This window comes from Colobus angolensis, unplaced genomic scaffold (assembly GCF_000951035.1).
Source record: "Colobus angolensis palliatus isolate OR3802 unplaced genomic scaffold, Cang.pa_1.0 Scaffold235, whole genome shotgun sequence".
Taxonomy (NCBI): domain Eukaryota; kingdom Metazoa; phylum Chordata; class Mammalia; order Primates; family Cercopithecidae; genus Colobus; species Colobus angolensis.
The window spans coordinates 801,236-823,451 of record NW_012115544.1 but is presented as its reverse complement, the minus strand read 5'-3'; the positions used below and the strand labels follow the sequence as shown (position 1 = coordinate 823,451).

Sequence of the window (22,216 nt, the reverse complement as noted above, 5' to 3'; positions counted from 1 at the left end):
AAATGTAAAAACTGAAAACCTGTGTGCATCAAAATAAAATGTTAAGAAAATAAATGTACAATTTATAGACTTGAAGAAACATTGGTAACACCTATTTCTTACTAAGGATGTTTATGGAGAATATATAAACAGCTTCTGCAGCTCAATTACAAAAAGAAAAACTGACAAAAATATTGAACAAAATACTTAATGAATGGCTAATGAGTTCATGAGTGCATATATCATAAGTCTTTAGAGAAATAAAAACTAAAATTATAATGCAATAACACTATATACCCATTAGAGTAACATAAGATAACAAGACTGATAACACAATATATTGGTAAGGGTGTACAGTCAAAAATCTAATATAATATTGGTGGGAGAAAAAATTGTTGTTCCTTTGTTTTCCACTGATCATGACACTTCATTAGCTTCTTTCTAATTTTTTTCTCTTGTTTTCATTAAAATAAATACTTAAGCAAGGGGTGAGATTTTTAAAAATAAAATTCTAAGAAATTTAAATTATCTTAGAAGATGCTTGAAAATATTATCTGCCATTTTCTCTCTGTTATCACAGTTTTGTAGATATATCTAAGAAACAATTAAGACAATTTGTATCCTAAATACAAACAACATAGGATATTTTTATGGACTAAATTGCATCCCCAAAAATTGGTATGTTGAAGCTCTTAATCCCAGTACCTTAGAACACGACTGTATTTGGAGACAAAGCCCTTAAAGAGGCAAACTTAAATAAGGCCAATGGAGTGGGCCATAGTCCAATCTGACTGGGGTTCCTATATGAAGGTATTAGGGCACAAAGAGAGACACTGGGGATGCCCTTGGACAGGGGAAAGACCATGAGAAGACACAGCAAGATGATGGTGATGTGCAAGCCAAGAAGGCAGGCCTCAGGTGAAACCAAACCTACAAGTATGTTGAGCTTGAACTTCTAGCCGCTACAGCTGTGAGAAATAAATATCTGTTGTTTAAACTGCCCAGTATTTTGTATGGCAAGCCTAGCAAACTCATACAAATAATTTTTTTTTCTTTTTACATAATAACTAAGACTACAAAGTCATGATAACTTTACAGTTGTAATTCCAAGACTTTCTGCCCATAACAGGCTATTATTAGAATTGTAACATAGGATGATGTAAAATTAATTCTTATACTTTCATGATAATGTATTGTTCCATATAATGGGGGTTATTAGATCAAGTTCTAAAGGTAAATATTTCCTTAACAATGTTGTATATCTTATCTATTGTTTATTTTATTAAGATTTGTTTTCTGTATCTCGCAGGAACATTATTGTTCTAGATTTTTTATATTCAGGATATTGTGTTTCTGAAACAAAATGATATGAAGTATTGCCAAACAAAATAAAATATAAAGATTACTTGAACAGTATTATAAGAGATAAGATAGACAGTAGCCAATATTTTAAAGTATAATTCAGGTCCTAAATGTTTTATATTACTCTCAGCATAAATACATTGTCTAAACATTTGCTTCAGATAATACATGTTAAGTCTTTCTTATTAAGAAACATTATCTTATATGATTAACCAAAATTTTACACTAAAATTTGTAGCATCTGTAATAAGGTTCTTCAGCAAATTCCATGAGGAAGGAAATGCACTTCCATTACTTACCTCAGTTTTCAAGTAAACTCTTTTAGAAGAGTAAAGAAAGTGAAAAAAAATTATTCATTGTATCTGGCTAATAAAGAAAATTTAATACATTTTATTTCACATTTATAATTGTTTTTTTCACAGCATAGGCATTATGGCTGAAAACTTTTTTACTCGAATGGCAGTTTTATTACTTTTCATGTATATAGGTAAGTGGCCTGTCATTTGTTTAAATTGATTTTGTTCAGAAAAAGAATTTCATTTATCTGGATTTGCAATGGTGGTGAAATGAGAAAAAGTGTCCTATAGATTACCATGCTTTTAAATACTTTACCTTGAATCATAAACTTTTCACTCTAGTATGTACTTTACAAGTCAGTTGTTATTTGTCTTCTGAATTAATGATATGCCTTTATATGAGAAATAGTCTCCTATGTTTATTTTTAATTTTTTTTCTTTAATGTCTCCTTGGAAATAACCACAATAATCTGCCATTCTAAATATTCACAGTCCTTCCAGTCAACAGTCACTCTTTAGGTTTAACCTTTGCAACTGGACAAAGATTTCTTTTTAATTAGTCATGATTAATGAAGTAATGATAACTTCAATTTCAAATTAAAATTTGACACCAAATCATTTTTTTTCCTATGCGTCTTTCCCTGGTTTCTGCAAAATATCCGCAACGGTCCTTCTATTGGTCAGGCTCTCTCAGATAATATCCAGGCATTTACAGAAGTTTGAAGAACATGTTAACATCAATATTAAAAAAAGCAGGAGGCAGCTGAATGCGTAGGCAGACAGGGATGAATCCCCAGTGAAACTCCACCTTCAAGCCAAAGTAGCCTAAAACCCACGGCCCAAAGTGAAAACTTCTATTCCTGTTGCCTGCTTTCTCTGGATTGGTTCTTTCTGAATAATGTCTTATAACCAATTGAATGTTACGTTTTCCAAAGCTACCTACAGCCTGCCCTGTCCCCATCCTGTGCTTTTAAATTCCCCATACTCAGTTGATAGAGTGGGGAGACAGTTGGACTTTGGGGAAGAGAATTGGCTTGACTTTGGGGAAAAGACAACTGGACTTGGAGGAGAAGACGACCTGACTTTGAGGAAGACTATCTGCTCTTCCCATTCCCTCTCCAGCTCCCCCGTCCACTGAGAGCCATTTCCACTGCTCAATATGATTCTCTGCCTTCACAATTCTTCAAGTCCCTATGTGATCTCGTTCTTTTTGAACACGGACAAGAGCTCAGGATCCAATAAGTGTGGGTACTGGGTACCCAGAAAGGTAGTCCCACCAGCCCTTTGCCCTCGCCAGCAGAAGGCAGTCACCCCATGACACAAGGCAAGGGGCTAACTGAGCTATTAACACACAGCCATCTGAAGACAATGGAATTAAAGTAGCCATGTAATATCCCCTTGCTGTTCTCATGAGAGTGAATGAGTTCTCAGGAGATGTGGTTGTTTAGAAGTGTGTAGCACCTCCCCCTTTACTCTCTTCCTCTCCAGGTACAATGTGGGCTTCCCCTTTGCATACTACCATGATTCTGATGATTCTCAGTCATCCTTACTACATAGCCTGCAGAACCATGAGCCAATTACACTTCTTTTCTTTATAAATTACCCAGTCTCAGGTAGTATTTTATAGCAATATGAGGAAACATTGATACATCAACCCCACTTAAAAACTCCCAGGGAGGATATAAGTTAATATGGTTTGGGTCTTTTGCATATCTCTAGATTAAAAAATATTATGGAGACTCTAATTCTTAAAATGAGGACACAGAGTGGTGATCATGGGGCTGTAATAGACAGCTCCACCTGAAAATTCTGGAAGTAGTTGAGGATGACAATTTCTTTAAGTAAAAAGGAAATAATATTTAAGATGTGTGAGGTAGATGGTGTTGGGGAGACCAAGACATACATATTCAATACTCACGTAACTTTGTGATTACAAGTTTGCAAATAGAAATGATTAATGTTATACTTTGAAGATGATTATTATTCACAATATATGTAGTCTGCATCGAGGGTCCCCATCCCTGGAGCCATGAACCAGTACTGGTCTGTGACCTGCTAGGAACTGGGCCACACAGCAGGAGTGAGCAGTGGGTGAGTGAGCATTACCTCCTGATCTCTGCCTCCTATCAGATCAGCAGTGGCATTAGGTTCTAATAGGAGCATGTATGCTATTGTGAACTGTGCACCTGAGGAATCTAGATTGTGTGCTCCTTATGAGAATCTAATGCCTGATGATCTGAGGTGGAACAGTTTCATTTCAAAACCACTCCTACCCCTCACCATCCATGGAAAAATTGTCTTCCATGAAACTGAGCCCTGCTGCCAAAAAGGCTGGGGACAACTGGGATCCCTGGTGCGAAAAGATTGGCCTACATGTTTTTTAATAATATGTTCAACTGAGGGAAAACAGTACTGTTTATTTTGTGACATTATTAGATGATACTTAAATGTCTTTTTTACATTTCACATTATTTTTTCTAAAATTAACTATTGTTAGTTTACATTTTAAAAATAGTAACTAGCATATTAGAGTATGTAATAGATGTTAAGGTTCTGTGCTATTCACTTTATACATATTACATCATGTAACTGTAGCAGCAAATCTATGAGCAAATTAAATATATATATGACATTGTTTTAAATGTATCCAATGAAATATAAATACCATAGTAATTTGATGCCAATTATTATTTTAAAAAATAAACAAAAAGCTCTTTGCTAGCAATTAACAATTTTATGCCTTAATTTTCTCTTTAAATCATATTAACACTTTTTCTCACAGAAGTTTATTCTCTTGTACTAATTATATGTATGGTTGAAAATCATATCAATCACTATATCACCTATTTTACAATACTGTATTAGTTCTCTCTTACATTTCTATAAAGTAATGCATGAGGTTGGGTGATTTATAGAGAAAAGAGATTAAATTGGCTCACAATTTTGCAAGCTGTACAACTACGGCCCCAGTATCTGCTGCTGGTGAGGGCATCAAGAAGCTTCCAATCATGGCAGAGGGCAAAGAGGAAGCATTATCACATAATGAGAGTGGGAGAGAGAATTGGGGGAAGGTGCCACACTCTTTTAAACAACCAAATGTTACACGAACTAATAGAGCAAGAACTGCACTCATCAACAAGGGACTGGTGCTAAGCCATTCATGAGGGATCTGCCCCCGTGATCTAATACTTCCCACCAGATCTGTGCATCACATTTCAACATGAGATTTGGAGGTTACAAACATCCAAACAATATCAAACACAAATATCTATCTAAATTACAATTAACATTGTTGAATTTTCAATCATACACATTTCTTTCTAACACTGAACTTCATAATAACTATTTGGATCTAAATATTCAAATATATAAATATAGTACAAATTTGGGTAAATGATTATTAAACATACAAAAAGTAAAGTCTTATTTTAAATGCATTTCTTAATGTAAACACATAGGGACAAACTTGGTGCTTCCATCAAAGGAGTGATCAGTATTTTCTGCTATTTGTTTTCATGACCTGCAGTTTTTTCATCCAAGCAATGTAACCTGGTAAGGTTCCATATGGGTCAGGAAATAAATTTCTCTTCTAACGTGTAAGAAAGGAAATTGTGAAAGAGGAGATGAGAAAGGAAAGCCCAGGGGGCCTTAATCACTAGCATTTTCTCCACCAGATCAATTTTAGGAAAGAGTTGGGGGAATATGCAGGGAGAGGAGAGTGATGCAATACAGGGTCAGCATTTGGAATTTGTTTTCTTTACAATGATTTCTGGCTGAGTTTCCCTTGGATTGTTTTCATGTTTCACTGAGGTTGCCTAATATGAAGATTTCTGTTATAATACTCTCACTGAGTCAGATGAGAAAACAAGTAGAATTCAGGAATATTTCCCAAAGACACACCACATCTGAGCTTCAGAGATGACTTTTGAGTTAGGTTCTTTCTGATCCCTTATCCATATACTTAATCACTTAAATATACTAATCCCAACTCAATTATATTTCATGAAACTAATAATGCTACTAAAGCTACTAATAATGCTAGATTATTACTAAAATAGTTAAAGAACTTTTAATATAAGGGTAACAGTTTGATAAATAACACTTCATACACTGCTTGTAACAGAGAAGACTGAAACAAGATAAATCACATTTCAGAGAAATAAGAGAAATGTGGCAATCAGAATGAGTCCATTACTTTCCTTCAGAGTACACGTACATTTCTTTTTGTACTTAAACAAAAGCAACAACTATGGGGCAACAAAATGCACAAATAAGCCCACACATACACAAACACACATCACACACTTGCAGTACTTCTTTATTCAAGATGCATTACAGGTAAAGGAGTGTGTTTATATGTATAACTATGCATATACTTCAGTTTCTAAGGAGAAATAAGAAGAATATGATAAAAAAAGTGGCTTAATTTTTCACTTTAATCTCTTTTGTTTTAATATTCTACCATCAGAGATGCTATAGTAACCATGGTGGTCATTTTGATTTCTGGTCTGGATGACCAATGTGTTTCATAAATCCAAATAGAATATACAAACTGAAGAATGCATGAACTTGTAGCTCTGTGGTCACTGAACACTCCCTGGAAGACCATTAATGTAAAGACTGAGGTAATTAAAGCTGTGGTTCTATGCCAAAGGTTGCATTCCCCAGAGCTCTGAGAATTATTAACAAGCAGTTGGGCAGAGTGAAAGTGCAGCATTGAGACAAGAGGCAGAGAACCAGAATAATGCTAGATTAATGCTGTAGCATTAGTATACCCAGGTGATTTGTCATGTGGTTGACAAATGTAAGGCATTGTTAAATACCCAGGGTAACAAGGAAAGTTGCATAGACTGTAATAACTTGTAAATATGGCTACAGATAGAAATGAGTGACGAAGAACAGCAGCGCAATCCATGTATTCATTCAACACAAATTTACTGAAGGCCACTGTGTATGAAATACTATGCAGTCTAGCTGCAAAGTCAATCAAGATAAAGACCTTTCTCTCTAAGAAAGATTCCGAAACAACAACAACAACAACAATAAAAATCAACTCCAGGACACAAGGCAGTAAGATTTAGGTAGATATCGGAAATCTATATACATACTATAGGAGAGAGGGTTTGTTTTTGGTGACATGCCAGAAAGTTTAGGATGAGTTATATTAGATATACAAAGGACAAATGATCTTTCCTCTTGAGGTTTTTATAGAAAAGCTCAGAAGTATGAAACATGGGGATAAATTAGAAATTAGAAAGTTGTTTGGTATAGTTGGAGTAAAAAGCATTATGTTGAAATACTGAATTGAGTAAATTAAGTGGGCTAAACAAATAGTGGATTTGATTAATTTGCTATGCTGTTATTGAGACTCAGACATGCATTTTAGGTATGGGTTCCTGTATAAGGAAGCTTTACTCAGTTTACCCAGCATGAGAACGAGAAAGCAAGCACATAGTCATTGTTTTTAGGGTGGTCACGATTTGAACACATGCCCATACAGTTATTAGCTATGGGACTTAGGGATAGTTCTTTAAACTCTCCAAGTCTCACTATATTATTAGAAAGACACAGTCATATGTAATCATCAAAGTATATAAAGTATTCAAATATAGAATGATTTTAATCTTGAATATGGTAGTCATTTAGCTATATGTTTTTGCCATTCTTTTTGAATGGTAAGTTAAAAACTACATCTCTCGTCCCCTTAAAAAAAATCATTATATAAAATATCTAAAGCATTAGTTTTGTATATATAAAATGGCAGTGGCATTAAAAGTATAATAATAAAGGTCTGAAAAAAATGCTTCACCAATAACTTAAAATGGGAAAAGCTAGAAGACCATAAATAGCAGAAAACAAAAATTAAAATCAGGAAAACACAGGGTTAAGCAAATACTTAATGAAAATATGGCTAAATACAGGGTTTAGACGACATAAGTTACTATTTAACATTTTGATAGTGGCAGGAGACAGACAAATTCCTAGACAGATAAGGCAGGTCCTCAGTGAAACCTGACCTTCAAGCCCAAAACATCCTGAAACCTGAAAACCCAACTACCAGTTCCGGATGGAGTTCATGACTGACCTGAATGAGAACTTCATTGATGCCTTATAGCCAATCAAATGGTGCTTTTTCCAGGCCTGCCCATGAACTACTCAGCACACACTCCCCTATTCCACACCTATAACAACCCCTGACTAAGCCACATGTTGAGCCACCTGCTTTCAGGTCCCTTCTCACCCAGAGGGCCACCCACTCTTGGGCATCTTCTCTGCTGAGGGCTTTCCTTCTGTCACTCAAAATTTTTCCCTGCCTTGCCCACTCTCCAGTGTCTATGTAACCTCATTTTTCTCGGTTGTGGGATAGGAACCCGGACCTACTGAACATCAGAAATGAAAAGGTCTATAACATGTCCCTAGTCAGTTTGCTGAGCTGTAGGCAGTGACCGGACTACAGGAATGAAGAGTGGTGAAAGTTCAGAGGGCCCAGACCTCAGAGCTCCCCAGACCAGAGCTGTAACACCACCCCTTTCACTAGGCCACTGACAACAGAAACAAACAAGCTACGACACGCCCCTGATCACTGGGCTGAGAACAGTGGGATAGCTGCTGTCTCTTAGACTCTGGGCACAACAGCATTCCTCTCATCCAGATGCCACTGCCCAAGGCAGAAGCTGGTTGCAGCATGCCTGGTCCAGGGTAGACTTTTAATATTTTATTTAATCTTTACCAAAAATATTCTTTGCCATTTTGTCTCATTAAAAAATATTCAGTTAAACATTTTTATAACCTGAAAAATATTTATTTTTCTTATCATGGTATCAAACTAGTATTAAATAAAAACTATAGGAGGCCATTGCTTTGGACTAAGCTTCTGCACTAGGTCTCAACAGATCAAACTAAAAATCAAAATGGAGTCATTTAAGCAGAAGTTCCATGTCATCAAACTGAAACTGAACCTTTTGAGAAATCAGGAGAGAGAGCAATAACAGCCTAATTTAATAAACCGATCAGTGTCAATCTGCATGATAATGAAGTTCTCTTGGTTTTAATCCTTAACCGGAAGTAATTTGCTGTTAGTTATTGTTCTCTTGGCCCTGTCTTATAAGGAGAGTAACTCTAAAATGACCAATCTGCTTTTTGCTCTTTGTTTCTGCATTCTTCTGTAATGTTTCTGTCTATAAAGCTAACCTCCTTTGCTTAACTGATAGGAACACTTGTTCCATTTTATGGAATCAAGTGTTGTCCCATTCTAAAATCTCAAATCAAGACAACTGAGAAATTTAAATTAAATTTGTTGTACTTGTGTCTTTTCACACACTCTGTTTTTCCTTAGTTGTCGTTATAAAGACCATTGAAATAACTTTTTAATATTATTTGAATTTATAATTAATAAGACAAAAAAATTTGGGAGGAACCCTTTGCATAAATGCATGCATATACATGACACATAAACACACACACACACACACACACACACACACACACACTATGCCAAATAAATGCTGGTTAAATATAATGTTTTTTAAAAACATTCTGGGTTGGCAGTTCAGGTCAACGGACTCATATTTTTAGGATGGTCTGAATGTTTGAAATGGGGACCAGAAAACTCTGCCTCCTGGTCTAATTATGTTCTAAGAAAGATAAAAGAACCTGAACCAAAAAAGTGCAAAACTGTAGAATACAAATTTTAAATTCAATTCTAGAAGGCTCTAAACCATAAAACTATTAAGAATATACTGGAGAACTCAAGAAACCTTAGAGACAGTGAGTGGCAAACATAAAATTGTCCCAGAGAAACGCAAGTATTTAGAACGGCTATGGTAAACAATTATTGCTACAGATAAATTTATGTTTCAAAATGACATACCATGATATAAATATATCAACATGAGTATAAGCGGATGCCACAAATAGAAGCATTTACAACTCAGTAGCTATAGAAGAATCAACTGTTTAGAGAAAAGACTTGAAAATATCATAAAGACAAATTTCATTTAGTGTTCTTGTATTAATTTGTATTGCAATTTAATCTTATAATCTTATTTGTTACTCAGAAGAAAAGCCACACACACACACACAGGCACACACACACATCACATATCAATTAGATGGAATATTTTTAGGATGAAATATTTTTCATTCAATATCACCAATTCAATAAGGTAATTAAAGAGAAACTTGAAATAGTGTTTCCTTTTTCCTCTTAAAGTCCTTTATATTACAAATTATGTTAGTCATAAATAAATTCAAAACCAACATATAAGGTATTCTGATTGCTGAAATGTTATTATCTTTCCTTCTAAACTTACTTTTTGGCAACTTTAGTGTTTAAAGTCTTTTATATCACCCTGCATATATTTAAACTTGTAAACAAAAGGATTGAAAGCTGTCATTTGAAAATGTCATGTCTGTTGTCAGTGATTCATGAATAATTGACATTGAGATTACCTAGGGAAATTTGCAATTAGCCTTCTCATTAACATAAGAACGAACAGTAAGCTGCTTGGTGAATGCTAGATTTAAACTTAAGTATTTACTCAAGAGATAAAAAGTTTATAAAAGGACCTCTAATGAAAAATTCATTAGTTCAATGTAATATCCCAGGGGTTTCCAAGTTCCTTCATGAATCAGTCATTGAGAAAACCAGAACACATATTCAGTTGTTAATTTATGCATACAAATAACTGTGAATGTCCTCAGAACAAAAGAGATCAATCTAGAGGTAACATATAATATGATGACTTCAATTGCAATGATAAGAAATATATACAATTTAGGCCAGTGTTAATCTGTTATTGATTATTCAGAGTTAAAAATTAGACTCTAAGAAATGTACATGTTAATAAAATAATAACAAAATTTGTGTGCATAACTACTCTGAAATGAATTTTATATGTTAAACCACTAAGGTGACAATAAATATCACTATGACTCAACATTTTCTCTTTAAGGTTGATGTTTAAAAATGAAGGGAGCATTGATCTACACAAAAATGGGCACAGATCTTTGCCTAAGTGTAGTCATAAAAAAGATAAAGTGAGTAATGTTAGATAGTGTGCACATAAAGATACAAAGTGTCTGTTTCTATTCATTTTTATGTTAATAAATTGGTCAATTTAATTGCACCTAACTTTGGAGGTGCCTTTTGCAATCCACAAATATTTTTGGTATAATTAAATGCAGCAAATATTTTAAAGAATTAATTGCTTTTGATTTAATTTTAGAGATGAAATGAAATTTACACTGCTCATCAGCCGTGTAAAATAAGTTGAAGATGTTAGAAAATAATACAATACAGTTCATGGGGTTCTAAAGAAAAGATATTTGTATAGAGTGGGAAAAAATATAAATGTATTTTTGGAGTAGTTCATATTTCACATAATGTATGTTATGAATATGTGTCATCCAGACAATAAACTCACATAAGAAATAAAGCATTTGAAGGAAAAAGATGATTTTGCTTTGTATAAAGCATCTCCTCTTAAATTACCAAGAAGTACCAGGAATCAACAAAGATATATCAGAGCCTACCTGAACTGGCAAAAAAACAAGCCAGAAAGTTAGAGATGTAGACTTAAAGACCTTTTGACTTATCAATTTTTATAAATTTTACATAATATTTCATTTTCTCCTTCCAAGATAGTTTAAATTTGAAGTTCACTTTCTGTTTGTATAAGTGACATGGATACCTCCCAAGAAGCCTTTGTAACTGCCTAATGGGTTCATCTTACTCACTGCCTAGACAGAGATGATTTATCAAGACAGCAGAATTGCAATTGAGAAAGTATTATTCACACAGAGCTGGCTGTGTAGGAGACCAGAGTTTCATCATTACTCAAAATTAGTCTCACCAAGCATTTGTGGATCAGAGTTTTTAAAGATAGTTTGGTGGATGGGGATGCCCAGTGAGTCAGGAGTGATGATTGGTTCTGTTGGAGATGAAATTATAGGGAGTTAAAGCTTTCCTCTTGCACTGAGTCATTCCTGGGTGGGGGTCAAAAGATCAGATTGACACAAAGTTTTGCTAGACTCACAGCAGGGAGCTCCTGTCTATCCAGGCAACCTCTGGGTTGTGCTCCAGGCTGCAGCCACTGTGATTGCGTGCTCAGTCCCTGGCAGGAGGGAGCATGTGAACGAGTGAGTGCAGGATCCAGCCAGCCACTGGGAGTGCTGACACTCAGAGTGCTGCATGAGTAGGCTCCATGCAGGGCCCACAGAAAGATCAGGCATATCACCCTGAGGGCAACATGGAAGTATCCAACAGGCAGGGGTGTCTGCAACCCCAAAGCCCAAAATAGGGAGTTATCGTGTGCGATTTACTTATTTTAGTTCTACCATCTGCAGCTCCGTAGATTGTGGCGTGTTAGCAGTTCAGTCATCCCCACATCCCATTCTGACCCATGGCTCTGGGACTGGCTCAGCCCTGCTACTGCTCCTATGATATGGGGTGGTTGCTTTATTCTGGCGAGGGCAGAGGGCCAGTGTTAACAGTCTTTCTAGGTACCTGTGTTTGGTTGTTCTGAGCTCTTGTCAGGAGGTCATGCTGACAGTTGAAGGGATGAGGATGGAGAATTTTATTGACCAATCAAACAGCTTTCAACAGAGAGGGTATGGGAAGGTGGAATCATTTCTCTCAGTGTGGCTGGGAGGTGGTGGGCTGCAGGTAGTACAAGAAAAGGTAACTTTCAATTGGTTAAAAAGCATTATTCAGAAACAAGAATTGGGAAACGGCGGGCAAAAAGGAACAGAAGTTCTCACTCTGGGTCATGTATTTTATCTGGAACCAGTAGACCAGGATATTTTGGCTCAAAGGTGGAGTTTTACTTGGGACCCGCCCCTATTTTTCTAGGTGTTAGCCTGCCTCTTACCACTGTCAACATGAGTCAGTTTATTGATCTGGTGGTGCCAGGTGATCCATCAAGTGGAGGGTCTGTAAAATATCTCAAACGATGATCTTAGGTTTTATAATAGTAATGTTATCCCCAGGAGCAATGAGGGGAGGGTCAGAATCTTGTAGCCTCAAGCTGCATGACTCCAAAACCATAATTTCTAATCTTGTGGCTAAATTATTAGTCCTACAAAGGCAGTTTGGTCCCTGGGTAAGAAGGGGGTTTGTTTTGGGAAAGGACTGTTACTGTCTTTGTTTTAAACTATAAACTAAGTTTCTCCCAAAGTTAGTTAGGCATAAAACTACCTTTAGAATGAACAAAGACTGCTGGAAGTTATTAACAGAAGCAAGATGGGAGGGCAGGGCCAAGATGGCTGACTAGAAGCCGTGGCAATCTGAGGCTCCCATTGAAAAGAACCATAACAGAGTGTGAATCCTGCTCCGGCAACTGAGCTATCCAGATTCTGTCATCAGAACTGACTAGGTGGCTGGCGTGACCCACGGAGAGGAAGAAAGAGCAGTGTGGTATGACAGCTCACCTGAGAGCCACATGGGGCAAGAGAGGCCCCATCCCTCAGTCAAGGGAGGTGGTAAGTGAGTGGGGAAGACATCCTTTTTTTCCATGGAACTGTATAACCCATGGATAGGAAAATACCACTTGTGGACCCATGCCACCAGGGCCTAGGGTCCCAAACATGGAGCCACGCAGATTCTCAACAACCATTAAACGAGAATCTGCTTAAGCCTGCCGAACTCCTGATGGGAGGGGAGCAGCCAACACTGGGACTGATAGCCACCTAACACACTAAGCTCCCAAGGTGGGGGAACAGGGCAGCCATCTCTATAGCTCCAAGCCATGCTTTTCCCTCGTGGAGTCAGGGAGTCTGGACAGCTTGGTCCCAAGAGGTTTTCCCCACAGCCCAATACACCAACTGTGGCAGACTGTGGACAAAGTGCCTTTTCAGGCCTGACCTTTACCAATCCCACATCACTGGGTGGGGCTTCCCTGCAGGAACTCCAACAACTCCAGCTAGGGGCTTAGGGACAGAACTCTGATCCCCCTGGGCCAGAGGCCCTAGGGAGAGGAGTGACTGCGGACCCCAAGGACCAGGAGATTTAGACTTTTCTCCTGCTAGTTCTGAGGAATCTGGACAGCCCAGACGAATGGGTTTCCCCCTAGCAAAGCAAACCTCCTCCCCCAAGGGATAAATTGCTTTTTGAAATGGGTCCTGCTCCCCATGCCACCATACTGGGTGAGACCCTCCAACAGGGTCTGTTAGACATGCTGTACTACAGCATTCCTCCTGGCATCAGGTTGGTGCTCCTCAAGGTCAGAGATGCCAGAGAAAGAAGCAGGCACCCATCTTTGCTGTTCTCCAGCCTCCTTGGGTGACATCTCCAGGCGCATGAGTGAACAAGATGAACAGGGCCTGAGTGAACCCCCAGCAAACTTCAGCAGCCTTACAGAGAAGGGACCTGACTATTGCTAGAAAAACAAACAGAAAGCAACAACAACAGCATCAACAAAAAAATTGCCCACAAAATCCCCATCCAAGAGTCAGAATGAAACTAAGTTGGAAAACACACTTCAGGATATTATCCGGGACAACTTCTCCAATCTAGCAAGACAGGCCAATATTCAAATTCAGGAAATACAGAGGAAACCACTAAGATATTCCACAAGAAGATTAACCCCAAGAAACATAATCATCAGATTCTCCAAGGACGAAATGAAGAAAAAAAAAAAATTAGTTAAGCGCAGCCAGAGAGAAAGGCCAGGTCACCTTCAAAGGGAAGCCCATCAAACTAACAGTGGACTTCTCAGGAGAAACCCAACAAGTCAGAATAGAATGGGGGTGAATTCAACATTCTTACAGAAAAGAATTTTTAACCCAGAATTTCATATACAGTCAAACTAAGATTCATAAGAGAAGGAGAAATAAAATCCTTTCCAGACAAACAAATGTGGAAGGATTTTGTCACTTACAGGCCTGCATTGCTAGAGAGCCTGAAGGAAGCATTAGATATAAAAAGGAAAACCAGTAACAGCCACTGCAAACACACACCAAAATATAAAGACCAATGACACTGTGAAGAAATTGCATCAACTCGTGTGCAAAATCACCAAATAGCATCATGATGACAGGATCAAATTCATACAACAATATTTACCTTAAATGTAAATGGGCCAAATGACCCAGTTAAAAGACAGACTGGCAAAATGGATAAAGAATCAAGACTCACTGGGGTGTTGTATTCAGGAGACCCATCTCAAGTACAAAGACACATATAGCTCAAAATAAAGGCATGGAGAAAGTTTACCAAGCAAATGGAAAGTAAAAGAAAGCAGCGGTTGCAATCCTAGTTTCTGAAAAAATAGACTTTAAAGCAACAAAGAAAAAAAGACAAAGAAGGGCATTACATAATGGTGAAGGGATCACTTCAATAGGAAGAACTAACTTTACTAAATATATATGCATCCAATACAGGAGCACCCAGATTCATAAAACAAGTTCTTAGAGACCTACAAAGAGACTTGGACTCCCATATAATAATAGTGGGAGACTTTAACACCCTACTGTCAATATTAGATAGATCAATGAGACAGAAAATTAACAAGAATATTCAGGACTTGAATTAAGTTCTGGATCAAGTGGACCTAATAGACATCTACAGAACTCTCCACCTTAAATCAACAGAATATTCATTTTTCTCAGTGTCACATGGCACTTATTCTAAAATCCACCACAAAATTTAAAGTAAAACACTCCTCAGCAAATGCAAAAGAACTGAAATTGTAACAGTCTCTCAAACCACAGTGCAATCAAATAGGAACTCAAGATTAATAAATTCAAACAAAACCCCACATAACTAAGTGGAAATTGAATAACTGCTCCTGAATTACTCCTGGGCAAATAATGAAATTAAGGCAGAAATAAAATGTTATTTGAAATCAAGGAGAACAAAGAGACAACATACCAGAATCTCTGGGACATACCTAAAGTAGTGTTAAGAGGGAAACTTATAGCACTAAATGCCCACATCAGAAAGATCTCAAATAGGCATCCTAATATCACTATTAAAATAACTAGAAAAGCAAGAGCAAAGAAATTCAAAATCTAACAGAAGAAAAGGAATAATTAAGATCAGAGCAGAAATGAAAGAGATAGAAACATGAAAACTCCCTAAAAAATCAACCAATCCAGGAGCTGTGTTTAAAAATAATTGACAAAATATATAGATCACTAGCTAGACTAAAAAGAAGAAAAGAGAGAAGAATCAAATAGACACAATAAAAAGTGATAAAAGAGGTATCACTACTGACCTCACAGAAATACAAATTACCATCAAAGAATACTAAAAACACCTCTACGCAAATTAACTACAAACTATAGAAGAAATGAATACATTCTTGGACACATACTCCCTCCCAAGACTAAACTAGGAAGAGGTCAAATCCCTGAATGGACAAATAATTAATAGCCTACCAACTGAAAAAAAGCCCAGGACCAGATGGATTCACAGTCGAATTCTACCAGAGGTACAAAGAGGAGAGCTGGTACCATTTTTTTTTTTTTTTCCTGAAACTATTCCAAACAATTAAAAAGGACGGACTCCTCCCTAACTCATTTTATGAGACTAGTATCATCCTGATACAAAAATCTGGCAGAGACACAACAGAAAAAGGAAACTCTGAGCCAATATCTGTGATGAACATCAATGCAAAAATCTTCAATAAAATACTGACAGACCAAAACCAGAAGCACATCAAAAAGCTTATCCACCTTGATTAAGTCAGCTTCATTCCTGGGATGCAAGCCTTGTTCAACATACACAAATCAAAAAACGTAATCCACCACATAAACAAAACTAATGGAAAAAAACATATGATCACCTTAATAGATGCAGAAAAGTCCTTTGATAAAATTGAACACTCCTTAATGCTAAAAACTCTCAATTAACTAGGTATTGATGGAACATATTTCAAAATAATAAGAGCTATTTATGACAAAATTACAGCCAATATCATACTGAATGGCCCAAAGTGGAAGCATTCCTTTTGAAAACCAGCACAAGACAAGGATGCTCCCTCTCACTACTCCAATTCAACATAGTATTGAAGTTCTTGCCAGGGAAACTGGGCAAGAGAAAGAAATAAAGCATATTCAAGTAGAAAGAGAGGAAGTCAAATTGTCTCTGTTTGCAGACGACATGATTCAATATTTATAAAACCCCATCATCTCAGCACAAAAACTCCTTAAGCTGATAAATAACTTCAGCAAAGTCTCAGGATACAAAATTGATGGCAAAAATCACAAGCATTCCTACACACCAACAATAGACAAGCAGAGAGCAAAATCATGAATGAACTTCCATTCATAATTGCTACAAAGAGAATAAAATACATAGCAATACAGATAAAACAGATGTGAAGGACCTCTGAAAGGAGAACTACAAACCACTGCCCAAGGAAATAAAAGAGGACACAAACAAATGGAAAAACATTCCATCCTTATGGATAGGAAGAATCAATACTGTGAAAATGGCCCTACTGCCCAGAAGTAATTTGTAGATTCAGTGCTATTCCCATCAAACTACCATGGACATTCTTCCAAGAATTAGAAATAAATTACTTTAAATTTCATATGGAACCAAAAAAAAGCCCTTATAACCAAAACAATCTTAAGTAGAAAAAACAAAACTGGAGGCATCATGCTACCTGACTTCAAACTATACTACAAAGGTACAGTATTCAAAACAACATGGTACTGGTACCAAAACAGGCATATAGACCAACAAAACAGAACAGAGACCTCAGAAATAACACCTCACATCTACAGCCATCTGATGTTTGACACACCTGATTAAAACAACCAATTGGAAAATGATTTCCTATTCAAAAAATGATACTGGGAAAACTGGTCTACCATATGTATGACACTGGACCCCTTCCTTACACTTTATACAAAAATTAACTCAACATGGATTAAAGACTTAAATGTAAAACACAAAACCATAAAACCCTAGAATAAAACCTAGGCCATGCCATTCAGGACATAGGCATGGGCAAAGAGCTCATGACTAAAACACCAAAAGCAATTGCAACAAAAACCAAAATTGACAAATGGGATCTGATTAAACTAAAGAGCTTCTGCATAGCAAAAAAAATAATAATAATAATAACTATCATAAGAGTGAACAGGCAACCTATAGAATGGGATAAAATTTTTACAATCTCCCCCAGACAAAAGTCTAATATCTAGAATCTTCGAAGAACTTAAACAAATTTACCAGAACAAACAACATCATCGAAAAGTGGGCAAAGGATATAAACTGACACTTCTCAAAAGAAGATATTTATGTGGCTGACAGACATATGGAAAAAAAAAGCTCAACATCATTAATCATTAGAGAAATGCAAATCCAAACCACAATGAGATACCATCTCATGCCAGTCAGAATGGTGATTATTAAAAAAATCAAGAAACAATGGATGCTGGAGAGACTGTGGAGAATTAGAAATGTTTTTACACTGTTGTTGGGAATGTAAATTAGTTCAACCATCTAAGACAGTGTGTTGATTCCTCAAGAATCTGGATCCAGAAATACCATTTTACCCAGCATTATATACACCCATATTACTGGGTATATACTCAAAGGAACATAAATCATTCTACTATAAAACACATGCACACCTATGTTTAGTGCAGCACTATTTACAATAGTAATAACATGGAAAAAACTCAGATGCCCATAAATAATAGACTGGATAAAGAAAATGTGATACATATACACCAGGAAATATTATGCAGCCATAAAAAGGAGTGAGATTATGTCCTTTGTAGGAACATGGATAAAGCAGGAAGTGCCATCATCCTCAGCAAACTAACAGAGGAACAAAAAACCAGTCACCGCATGTTCTCACTTATAAGTGGGAATTGAACAATGAGAACACATGGACACAGAGAGGGAAATAAAATGCACTGAGGATAGTTTGGGAGTGGGTGGTGAGGGAAGGGAGAGCATTAGGAAAAATAACTAATGCATGCACGGCTTAAAACCTAGATGACATGTGGATAGGTTCAACAAACCACCATGGCACCTAGGTAACAAACCTGCATGTTCTGCACTTGTATTCTGAAACTTAAAGTAAAATTAAAGAAAAGAAAAGAAAAGAAAAGAAAAGAAAAGAAAACTTGTACCTGTATGTTTGTTTGACTTTTTTTCTTTTTTACAATGCTACTTTTCTTATATATATATGAAAACAACTCTTAATGTTATTAAAAAAATGGAATCAGTTTGTGATAAGATATATAAATGAAAACATTAATGACATATTAACCATTGATTAAAACTATGCAAATAAACATATGTATACATAAAATGAATGTAAACAATTGCACCAAGTTAATAAAAATTGGTTTAATTTATATAAAAGAAAAACAGGAAAATGTTTCTTTTTTTATCCGTAATCATTTATATTGTGGGACTTAGGAAATCAAACAAACAATGGAGTTCTAATTTGCAAATCAAGCAACAGGTATTTAATAAATACTGCTTTTACTCGTAAAAAAAAGCAACATGGAGTTGGTTGGGTCAGATCTCTTTCACTGAGATCTCATCTCAGTTATAATTTTGCAATTATGGTTTTACCTTTTAAATTTATTCTAGATGTTTCTTACTTCTTTATTTAGTTCTTTAATTCATTTCATGTAGCAATATAAGCTGGATAAACCTTAAAAACTTATAGTCAGTAGTTCATATTATTGTTATCATTTTAAGAATAGAAGTAAAATCCTCAGTTCTAATTATTTGTAAATTAAACATTATTGTGTATTATTAAGGCCTGTTAATGAAAAAAATCAAATTTTGTAAAATATTTTAAAGTTTATTCTGAGGCAATATGAGTGGCCATGTCCAAGGGCACAGTCCAAAAGGTCCTGAGAAAGTGTGCCAATTGTGGTTAGATTACAGGTTGGTTGTATGTATTTTAGGGAGACAAGAATTGCAGGTAAAATTACAAATCAATACATGTAAAGCATACATAGGTTTGGCCTAAGGTGGTGGGATATATTGAAGTGGAAGGCTTACAGGTCATAGGTAGATTTAGATTTTCTGACTGGCAATTGGTTGAATGAGTTAAGCTTTGTCTAAAGACTTGGCATCAATAGAAAAAAAAAAAATACTTGAGTTAAATTAAGATAGGGAGGGTTCTGGAGGCCAGGGTTCTTGTTATGTAGATGAAGCTTCATATGTAGCAGCCTTCAGACGGAATAGATGAGAAATGTCTCTTTTCAGACGTTAAATGTGTCAGGCTCTTAGTTAATCTCTCCAGATGCAGTGGAAAGTTTAGAAAGGGAAGACCTGGCTGGTTGTACTAAAAGACTCTACAGATGTAAATTTCCCACACAAAAGTTGACTTTATCCATGAAGTTCTAGCTGGTTTTCCTGGAAGAATATCTGAAACAAGAGAGTGGAGCAGCCTAGCCTGAATTAGCAATAACTCCTTGGCTGAATGAACTGCTAAGCAACAAAGTTCCTAAAGCAATACAGGATTCTAGAAGTAACAGCAGTCTTTGAAATATGACTGATATCCTGGTTAACAGGTCACATCTTCAGAGAAGCCCAATAGCTATGAATGTTACTGTTACTGGGGGTCCTTGCTCCCAGAGCTCCCAAGATGGTGGTGCGCTACTTCCAAGATTGTGGCAAGCCTTGTGTTCTCTGACCTGGGGTTATTGGCCTCACCGATTCCGAGGAATGGAATCTTGGGCCATGCAGTGAGTGTTATAGCTCCATTAGATGCCTTGGGTCATGGAAGAGAACCGTGGAATCTAATGACTAATGTTCAGCTCGATTAGGACAAACCCAGGCACTTAGCCATGCAGAAACAATGACAAGCCTTTAGTCTGATTGGGAGCGGCAATGGGTGCCTCGCTGGATCAGGAGCACAGCAGACACCCTGCCAGATCCGGAAGGATAGAAGTCAGCGGTGGGTCTCTGATGGTGGCAAACAACAGTGGTGGATGGTGAGGGAAAGCTCAGCTCAAGGCATAACAAATACGGACCAGAAGAGTGTGGAGTTGCAAGATTTAATAGAGTGAAAACAGAGCTCTCATACAAAGGGAGGGGACCCAAAAAGGGTAGCCATTGACGGCTCCAATGCCTGGGTTTATATCCTGATCATTGTCCCTCCCACTATGCCGTCAGGCGGTAGATGATTGGCTATTTCTTTACCTCCTGTTTTTGTCTGATTAGCATTTTAGTGAGCTCTCTTCACTACGTGATTGATTGGGTGTGAGCTAAGTTGCAAGCCTCATGTTTAAAGGTGGATACGATCACCTCCCCAGCTAGGCTTAGGGATTCTTAGTCGGCCTAGGAAATCCAGCTAGTCCTGTCTCTCACATGGGCTCCACAAGGTCAGTGATGACAGCAATGTCTCTCATCTGTGGCTGGAGACAGAGATTGAGGCTTTCAAAGAAGAACTGCTCTTCCTGAAGAACCATGAAAAGGAAGTAAAAGGTCTACAAGCCCAGACTGCCAGCTCTGGGTTGACCCTGGAGGTCGATGCCCCCAAATCTCAAGACCTTGCCAAGATGGTGGCAGGCATCCTGGCCCAATACGATGAGTTGACTCAGAAGAACCGAGAGGAGTTGAACAAGTACTGGTCTCAGCAGATTGAAGCGAGTCCCACAGTGGTCACCACACAGTCCGCTGAGGATGGAGCTGTTGACATGAGGCTCACAGAGCTGAGAAGTACAGTCCAGTCCTTGGAGATCAACCTGGACTCGATGAGAAATCTGAAGCCCAGCTTGGAGACCAGCCTGAGGGAGGTGGAGGCCCCCTATGCTCTGCAGATGGAGCTTCTCAACAGGATCCTGCTGCACCTGAAGCCGGCACTGACACAGATCAGGACAGAGGGGCAGCACCAGCCCAGGAGTACGAGGTTCTGCTGAACATCAAGGTCAAGCTGGAGGAGGCTGAGATCGCCAGCTACCGCCCCCTGCTGGAAGACAGCGAGGACTTTAATTTTGGTGATGCCCTGGACAGCAGCAACTCCATGTAAAACCTCCAAAGACCACCACACACCAGATAGTGGACGGTAAAGTGGTGTCTGAGACCAATGACACCAAAGTTCTGAGACATTAAGCCAGCAGAAACCGAGTACCCTTTGGGGAGCAGGAGGCCAATAAAAAGTTCAGAGGTCAAAAAAAAAAAAAAAAGATTTTATGATGTACTGTGTAACTTAACTCTGGCTTGCATGGTCTTAGGTCTTCTGTATAATTTTGGTGTTTTATTGCCATAGAGTATGCTTTGTCAGCTTTATGATCTCTGTTTTAACATTAATGCTGGTTAGCTGTACTTAAACTCCAAAACAGGGGAGTACAGGGAAGTATGGCTGACCTTTCTTCCCTTGTGGCATGGAATTCAGTTTTTCAGGTTTCTCTGGGATCCCCATGGCCTATGGAGTGTTCATTCAGTCAGTATGGGGACTATAGGATTTTATTTTTGATTTATGAACCCATCTTGAGTGCTTCTATATATATTCAAAGGCCCCACAAGAAATTATATTTTTTACAAAGAGCAAGAATATTTGTTACATAAAAAAGAATATGTACCCTTAAGAAATAACCATAAACTTCAAATTAGATAAGATCATATTGAAAACAGCAAGTCTGTATCCATC

The 22,216-nt window shown here is 37.3% G+C and overlaps 1 pseudogene; it reads left to right on the top strand.

Annotated features, from left to right (window-relative positions):
* The window catches only part of LOC105513715, a 154,575-nt pseudogene extending 132,897 nt beyond the window's left edge, over positions 1 to 21,678 (top strand).
* The last annotated feature ends 538 nt before the right edge of the window (positions 21,679 to 22,216 follow it).